Raw genomic sequence first — 9,321 nt, 5'->3', positions numbered from 1 at the left:
GACGCCGGGCTTGGAGCTTTCCTGTCACAAATCCAAGATGACGTCGAGGTACCTATTGCCTATGCCAGTAAACAGCTGACCGACGTCCAGAGAAGATATACCACGACGGAAAAGGAATGTCTTGCCATCTATTGGGGAGTTGGAAAGTTCCGGCCATACTTGGAGAACATACCGTTCACTGTGATCACCGATCACAAAGCTCTCCAGTGGTTGTTCACCCTGAAAGAACCAAATTCTCGACTTGTTCGTTGGGCAATGTACCTGCAGACGTATGACTTCAAGATCATACACAAGAAGGGAGTTGAGAACAAGGTTGCGGACGCATTATCAAGAGCGCCTGTCTCGCTATTAGCCATGTCTTTGGAAGACATGACTTCACCGTCCTCGTCAGAAGATTCTAGTCCAGCGGAATCCTCTTCAATGACGTCGACTTCGTCCTCAACCAGTAGCGGATTTGCTCCTCCCGCCAATCACGTATTGTACCACTCTTTCACGCTGGAAGAAGTACGAAAAGCCCAACAAGATGAACATGCCACCAATGACATCATAGTCCAGTTATCAGGAGATAATCCTCAACGACATCGGTACTACGAACTAAAGAACGATGTCTTATATCGAAAGGCCTATGGTAGACAACCCGCAAAAATCTATTTGCCACAGCGGTTCCGGCGGGACGCCATCCGCTTGTTCCATGACCACCCTCTATCTGGACATCGAGGTCGAGATCGTACCTTCGATAACGTTCGGGCCAGATACTGGTGGCCATCGTTCCGGCAGGACGTTACCGAGTACGTCCGCGGATGTCCTTTGTGTCAGATGCACAAGGCCCGCAATAGAAAACGTCCAGGTCTCATGCAGCCTACGGCCATTTCTGAGCCTTTTGATTTGCTGGGAGTGGACATAATGGGCCCTCTACCAAGAAGCCGTCACCATAATAAATACCTCCTGGTTTTTACGGACTATGCTACCAAATTTGTCGAACTGTACCCAATTAAGAACATCACCGCCAGAACGTGTGCGAAGAAACTCGTCTCCGTGATAGTTCGCTACGGATGTCCGAAAGCCATCGTGAGCGACAACGGGACACAATTCGTTTCTCAACTTTGGAAGGACATTCTCAAGATGTTCAAAGTCAAACCACTATACATCACTCCGTATCATCCACAGAGTAACATCGTGGAACGCACAAACAGAGTTCTGGGCGAAATTATTTCAATGTTCGTTGGTCGAGATCACCGAAGATGGGACGAGAACTTGCCATTTATTCAGTTCGCCATCAACTCGACTACACACACCACAACAGGAAGAACTCTTTTCTACCTAAACATGGGTAGGGAACCGATATTTCCCTGGGACTTGGACGTGGGTATGCCAGTAGCGGACTTTGTTGAAAGGTCCGCATCGCTCTCAGCTTTAGCGAAGCAACTTGCTTTGTCTAAAGAACTTGCCAAGAAAGCGCAAGCAAACCAGAAACGCTACTACGATCAAAGGCGGGTAGGAATTGAATTTCCCGTTGGTGCGCTTGTCTGGAAGGAGACGCATCCCTTGTCTCAAGCGGCACGTGACGTCGCCGCTAAGTTATGTCCCAAGTGGGATGGTCCCTACAAAATCGCAAAGAAGATCGACCGATTGCGATATCAGTTAGAAGACCCAGAGACTGGAGAAAAGAAAGGGATCGAGAATATCGCTCATTTAAAGCTGTATTAGTCAAACAAAGATGTCTGCCAACCGGGCGGAAGCCAGTCATCTTCAACGTCAAGTTCTACAACGTCACAGTCCGTACCTATACTTCAGGACGCTGGAGTCAGTACTGGTGACGAACGTCGTGACACTCGACGAGAAAGAAGACAACGACTGTTGAGAGACCAAGAAGCACAAACTGAGTCGTCTGGAGAAACCTCTTCCTCAACCTCATCTTCATCCAAGGATGATGATGGATCCTCTTATGTTCCCTCGGAAGAAGTACCAGATCTACCTGCGGAATCTGAACCAGACGCTTTCGCCTTATTCTCAGATCCTCCAGCGGTTTTCCAAACTAGTAGCTATAGCTTTATTTATCGCTACATTTTGGGCTACTGCATTAGCCTGGGTGGTAGAATTTTCTGCCAATGTCTGGAGTAAGGGTAATATAAAGGATCTTTAATCTTAATTCCTCGTCAGTCGTGTCTGGTCCCAATCGAGGGACGTGTCGAGAAGGAGACATTTGGGTTCCGATAGTTCTAACTCTTGGATTAGGTAATGTGGTTGTAAAACTAACTTTAGGCTGATTTGGGAGGAACAAGGGAATCAATCCCAGTTTGAGGAGGGAAATTTGAGGGAGTTGAACTTCCCTGGGGAGCAGGAATGCTCTTATGAGGGAAGAGTTGATAGGGAGAAAATCCCAATACTGAAGAGGCGGCCGTCCTCTTTCTCGAATTAGTGTCTTCTTCATTCTTCTCTTCTTCGATGCGAAGAATCCGGTTTAAACCCTCCAAAGGATTATCTGTTTCTGGCGGTGCTAGCGTGTCGGCATCGTCTCCCATGGAGGCAAACAGATCTTCCTTCGTATTATCCTCCCTTCTATGTAAGGTAGAATCGTCCTCCTCATCCTCAGATGTTTGAGGTGATCTCCATGATTGTTTATCGTCCGAGTAGGCCATAATTAAGGTTAAGTTTACCAATATACCAGTTAGTTAAATTTAATTAAGATTATACAAAATAACCAATGTAAGTTATCTTTAATTCGATACATTAATCATAAGGATAATTTTATTTTAATTTATTATTTAAATTAGTAATGATTAATTAAGATTAAAATAATTATCCTTAATTACCAACCAACGTGAAGAGCCAAGGCTTAACTTCACGTGGGGGGCGGATATAACGACAATGGTAAACAATTTAATCTACGGGACAGACCGAGGCTTAAGGCCTAGTCATTTCAATTCAACGTCAATTCGAGTCCCTGTTCGGGCGCCATTTATGTAACCCTCGGTAGTAATTAATTAAAATAAAGAGGGATTCTCCCGAGGGCCATAAAAAGAATTAAGACAACTTACTTTTTCATCCAAAAATAGAAGAAATAAATCTTCTAACTTTTATTGAAGTAAATAACAAAGGGATAAAGATCCCGCCTTAACCCGTACACTTTACAGTTCTTGACCAACTAATTACAAAACATTTCTCATTGAGAGATAACTGACGACTGCGCTTTTGATAGCAGTGATATCCAGTCTGGGAAATAGCACACTTCCTCTGGTCCAAAACCAGTTTATTAATTGCTTGGACTAGTTTTTTAATTCAAGAAGTGGGGGTTACTGGTCCTGAGGACCAGTTTATTAATTGCAAATCTGTAGGAGAACAAAGGCTGGGACCAGTCCGGAGACCAGTTAATTATTTCGGGGACTAGGGGGGGTCACTGGTCTCAAGGACCAGTTTAAAAAATATCCTTATTTCCCAGACTGGTGATATCACTAAAGTAAAGTAGGGAGGAGGAGCCTGTAACATGGAGGGATATATACCCTGCCAGATCCAAGGAGTAGAAACTCCAAGGAATCTGGCAGCCATGTTACAACGTTGCCTTTACATTTTGTCACGTGATAATAGGAGCGCGTTTTCAAATCGCGCGTGATTAAAAATTGTTAGGCCTCACTTATATCTCAGAATTTTCCAGAAAGGTAACAAAATTTATGCAGCAAAATCAACAAATATTCCAAAAAAGCCAACAAAATTTTTCAGAAAAGGTAAGACCTTCAAGTTTTTATTTGAGCGGATAAATGTGCGCCTGTTTTTGTTATTATCAAGTTAAATCAACTGAATAAATTTCCCCCTTTTCCAAAATTGTATGTTTTACTTCAAAATAATTTCCTTTATTGATTTAGGCTTAGACAAATGGAGCCAGAGATGAATTTTCAAGGGTGCCATCTTTGGTGCCAGGTAAATATCAATATTTTTGGAGGTGGAGCGCGAGAAGGGGAAGGGCGAGGACCACCTCGTACGGGGCGAATTCGGCCAGAAGATAAAATGTGTTCAAATTGCAAAAAAGCGGGGCATTTCGCCCGTAGTTGCCCAGAAAAAAAATGTGAGTTAAATACTTATTTAAACTTATCGCGGATTCCTAACGTGAATGAAGTTTTATTTTTTAAAAAAGTGGCAAAAATGAAAAAAGAAGAAAATGCGAAAAAAAAATACGAAAAAGGTACACAAGAGCCCGAGAAGCGATGAGAGGCCGAGCAGCAGCGACGAGAAAATGGAAGTGGACCCGAACCCGAGCAGCAGCGATGAGAATTTCAGCTAGCCTTTTAGTATCCCCTTTCGATTACTCCCGGGTAAGTCTATTTTCTACTTTGGCAGCCACCCATCAAGGACTATAGAGTGCTGTCAGAAGCGCCGGTGTGACGTCACCCATGCTGTTTTTCCATAAAGAAAAAACGGTAACTGTTTTGGCCGCCCATTGCTAAAGGTAGACTCATGACGTTTAATCTTGGATCCAACGTCACAACTGACAGCACTCTATAATCTTTTTGGAATGAAGGTTCTAGAGATACAGTGTCCTGCAACCATTGTAAGTTAGGAATATTTCAGGAAATATTAAGTTATCTCAAACTGCCAGTTTTGATAAAGAGAAATGTCTACACTCTGAAGACCTAGTCTAATCTTTTTATTTGGTCTTTCTTTTGCCGTTTCATCAGATCGCTCTCCTTCACCTTCTAGAATGCTCTTCGACGTTGGCCTTTTTGTACCTCTCTTTGCTTCCGACCCCACTATTTCTATAAATGGAAGATCAGGTCTGTGTTTTTGACGCAGCCTGTTATACTCCGCAATGGCTCGTCCATCTGCCATAATTTTATTCGGGTCTAACTGCAAGAGATGGAGACCGGCCAAGGAAGTTACTCGCGATAGAGCAACGTATGCCATGCCAGTTCCAAATAAATTTGATCCCAAATCCAGAATAGCGAATTTTAAACTCATTCCCTGGCTTTTGCGAATAGTAATGGCGTATGCCAAAATAAAGGGGAACTGCGTTCGTTTCACGGATAAATTGGTCATTAGCAAGATATTGACGCTCATTTACTCGACTACAAAGTCGGGCTTATTGTTCTCGTCGTTTGTTCCCGATCTACTCCGACCCGGATACCAATGATGTTCCCACGCTCGTTCTTTTGGAATCCCGTTATATTGATGTTTCTCCTAACCATTGCTCGAGATCCAACGCAGAGATACAGCTTGCTCTCTAGACCTCCAGTTTTTGACGGCTCATTGTCTAACATTTTGAGTCTCCTGACAATGTTTTTGGTAATTTTTTGTCGTAATCAACGAGTTTGTCTTCGCATTCAAAGCATTCAACTTTCTGTCGGCTTTCTTCGCGCATTTTTATGTTGAATTTGTCGCACATGTCCAATTTCGGCGGGTTTAGAATTTTTTTCACTATTTTTTAGAACTCCACGTAGTCTAATTAATCAGAAACCAGTGTTGGTTTGGTTAGATAGGAAAAGTAAAATCCTACCCAATCTACGGACATTCAGGAAGCCGGTGTGACCTTCTAACTCTAACCCTTTTGAATTTCCTACTTAACGGATCATGTGACGTCTGGCTCCTCTGCTGTGCGTCGAGGTAGGTGCGCGCGTGATGCATACCGGACTGTCTTGTTTAAGTAACCATCCCCTTTCCCGCGTAAGGGCTGCCAAAAATCGAGCTTTTCCGAAAATTTAAAAAAGCACGCGGTTTTAAACTGTTTAAATAGAGATGGCAGATACCAGGCTTAACCCTTTACCGGGTTACCGATACCGATATTTACAGAGTATGATCCAACGGCTTAAGTACTAAAAATAATACCAAACAATTAAATTTAAAGAGTAATATGGTTTTAGATTCGTTAAGGACTAGACCTTTCTGGATTAAGGCCTTTTTTAAGTTCGCATGATCCGATTCCACTTGAGTAATCAATTTATGTAAGTCTTGGTCGGCGCCAACTAAGGCGTTGTCGTCCGCGTATTCGTTTGCTGTTGTGTATTGGGCACCGGGAGAGGGACCACGAGAGACCTCTTCCGTCTGGGCTTCCCCCGACTTGCTAATCTTTTTCTCTTGACAGTCGGGTGCTAGATGACCTGGTTTTTGGCATTTAAAGCATGTTATAACACGTGTAGATGGGTAGGCTAAAGCTAATTGACGACCCGGAGATTTTGATCTCTGATTATTATTCCTAGTAAAGGATCTTTGACCTCTATAGGAGTTGTTAGCCCTATCTTTGGCTCTAGAGTCCAACGGTTGTAAGGGATATTCCCATTGAGGAGAAGCAGGAGGATTACTAGGGCTTTGACAATGCCCGGGAGAACAATGACTATGGGAGGAGCCCCTGTTAGCTGGGCAAGGGGACTCAGCCCTTGCAGTTGCCTTAGGTTGAGGGGGAGATTTCCTCTTTTCCCGGAATTCCTTTTCCTAACTTCAATATCCTTCTCAATTGTTTTACTGGAATTCCTTAACTGTTCCATTGTAGTGAATTGCAAAAAGAGAAGGGGAGTTCTAAGTTCGTCTTTCAAATTGCTTTTTATAATTGGAACAAACTCCTTTTCGGTAAGAGGATGGGTCATCCCTAAGTTTAACTTCATTACATCCCCGAAGAAATCCTCTACTGATTCCTTATCTCTCTGACTCCTTTGGGAAATCTCTATTTTGAGTTTAGAATCAGCGTCGGAGTCTCTAAACTGAGCTTTAAAATGCCTTTTAAATGTCTTCCAAGCTAAATGAGGATGGGCAGGGTCTGAGTTGCAAATATCGTCATACTGACGAAGTAAATCCCTGTACCAATACAAGGCATGCCCTCGTAAAAGGAGAGGCAATGCCGCTAACTTGTCTTCATTTGATAGCTTGTGAAATTTTGCATACTCCTCAAAAGCAGCTAAAAACTCTGAGGCGTTATCGCTAGAAGATCCCATGAAAGCTAACCTTTCTGGCGGTTCAATTGGGACTTTTGCCGTCTGAGGAATTGAACTTCTATTTATTAAGCTGGGTAGATCCCTAACTAACTTATCCAAACTAGTAGCTATAGCTTTATTTATCGCTACATTTTGGGCTACTGCATTAGCCTGGGTGGTAGAATTTTCTGCCAATGTCTGGAGTAAGGGTAATATAAAGGATCTTTCTGTTGCGTGGCCAGCAAGATCTCCCCATCTCAACCCATGCGATTTTTTCTTTGGAGCCATCTCAAGGACTTGGTATACCTAAGTGAAGTTCGCGATGTCGAAGACTTACGACAAAGGATAATTGATGGATGTGATAGCATCCGTAACACGCCAGGGGTTTTCGAACGTGTTCGTGAATCTTTCAAACAACGCGCGCAACTTTTCTTTAACGTTGATGGTGCCCATTTTGAACAATTTTTGTAGAACAATGTAATTGGGTTTCATTCGAATTATTGTAAAAGTAATGGGGTTCGATTCGAATTATTGTAAAAGTAATGGGGTTCGATTCGAATTATTGTAAAAGTAATGGGTTCGATTCGAATTATTGTAAAAGTAATGGGTTCGATTCAAATGATGGTAAAATAAATGGGTTCGATTCAAATGATGGTAAAATTAATGGAATCGATTCGATTTATTGTAAAATTTAAGGGGTTCATTCGAATTATTGTAAAATTTAAGGGGTTCATTCGAATTATTGTAAAATTTAAGGGGTTCATTCGAATTATTGTAAAATTTAAGGGGTTCATTCGAATTATTGTAAAATTTAAGGGGTTCATTCGAATTATTGTAAAATTTAAGGGGTTCATTCGAATTATGGTAAAATTTAAGGGGTTCATTCGAATTATTGTAAAATTTAAGGGGTTCATTCGAATTATGGTAAAATTTAAGGGGTTCATTCGAATTATTGTAAAAGTAATGCGTCTAATTGAAATAAAGAATAAAAGACTGGTCAGTTACCAGTACATCTGAACAAACAAGTAACCGATATCTGAGCTACTTTCCTTACCTTTAATTACAATCATTAATAAAAACAAAGGGATTAACGCTTTTGGCCGTTTAACACGTTCACGGTCTTCCATTAGGTTTGAACTTATTTCGATCATTGCCTTATGTTCAATAATCGAAAACAATTGGGTCAAAACCATAATACTAGTGCTATAATTCTGCAAGATCTCCTTGTTTTTCGGCCTACTTTTGAGAGCCTATAACGTCGCAACGGAGCGCTTTACCCCAAAACGTCATAGGACATTTCGGACTCCTTTTGACTGAAGGAACATGCCTGTTAATTTGTGCCAGACTTTCCAGAAACACCCTGTATAGCGAAACTTCAAATTACAATTCATATTCTCTAATGTATAACATTTGATCCCTATAATCTTTGTTTCCACGGTGGCTTCCATGCACATTCTTGCGAACTAGGGTAGACTTCAGTCCAGAAATGTAATTTAAAGAAGTCACTTTTCCTGCAGTTGCATATTTTATTTGAGAAAATAAGCTTTCGATGGAACTGCCATTAATTCTGATTGGTGATAAGAAGTGAGTGGGATACCTTAGGAAAAAGTCCTTCACCAAGTATTTGAGACCAAAAACTGAAATTCTTAATAAATCCCAAGTTTGCCAAGAGAGAAATCTTTCTTGACGAGGGCTTTTGAAATTATAATCAGGCCTATCTGAAAGTATTTCCAAAATCCATTCTTCAAAATAACTGTATCCCATATAGATTGATTTCTTAACTTCAGACGCCTCACTGTCAATAATTTTCTTGGCCAAAAAACCATATTCAAATAGCTGATTACAGGCTCTTAAGAACTTGTAAGCCTCCATGGATTGTTCTCTACTTTCTTTGATCCCTTCTCTCCTATGGCGTATTCATACAATTCACAAAGAACTCATCTTGCTGCATAACCTTTGATGGTGCAACATTTAACTTGGTCCACGCGTCTCTTACGAGGTAGCTATCTTCCAAGTACGTAGCTCTACGTAATTGCCCCACCTTCGTTCTCTCTTTATCCCTTTCTCGGACTTCTTCTAACTGACGCCACCCAAATTGAATATTATTACGGCAGAATTCCTTCGGCCCATCCGCTCTTGACGCAAATAGCTGGCCAATCATGTTCTTTAGCTGGTGCGACGGACAGATTATCCAGTGTATTTTTCTCGAGTCTTCTGAAAAGGGGTTCTCAAACGTGGGTTGGATATCGAAGTTGTACTTTCCATCCTTAAATTCAAACCCAAAAGATCCAGATAAACCGATGGTAACTTTATATAACGCTAAATTTTCGCTTGCTCCATCGCATACAATGCCCATAGTCTTGAATCCATATGCATGAAAAGCTTCGATTGTTTCATATAAACTAGTTACCAAGGACTTTTGTTGAAG

The sequence above is a fragment of the Phalangium opilio genome, unplaced genomic scaffold, assembly GCF_054372755.1.
Source record: "Phalangium opilio isolate 3A_F unplaced genomic scaffold, DU_Popi_V2 ptg000094l_1, whole genome shotgun sequence".
NCBI lineage: Eukaryota > Metazoa > Arthropoda > Arachnida > Opiliones > Phalangiidae > Phalangium > Phalangium opilio.
This window is presented reverse-complemented; position numbering follows the sequence as displayed.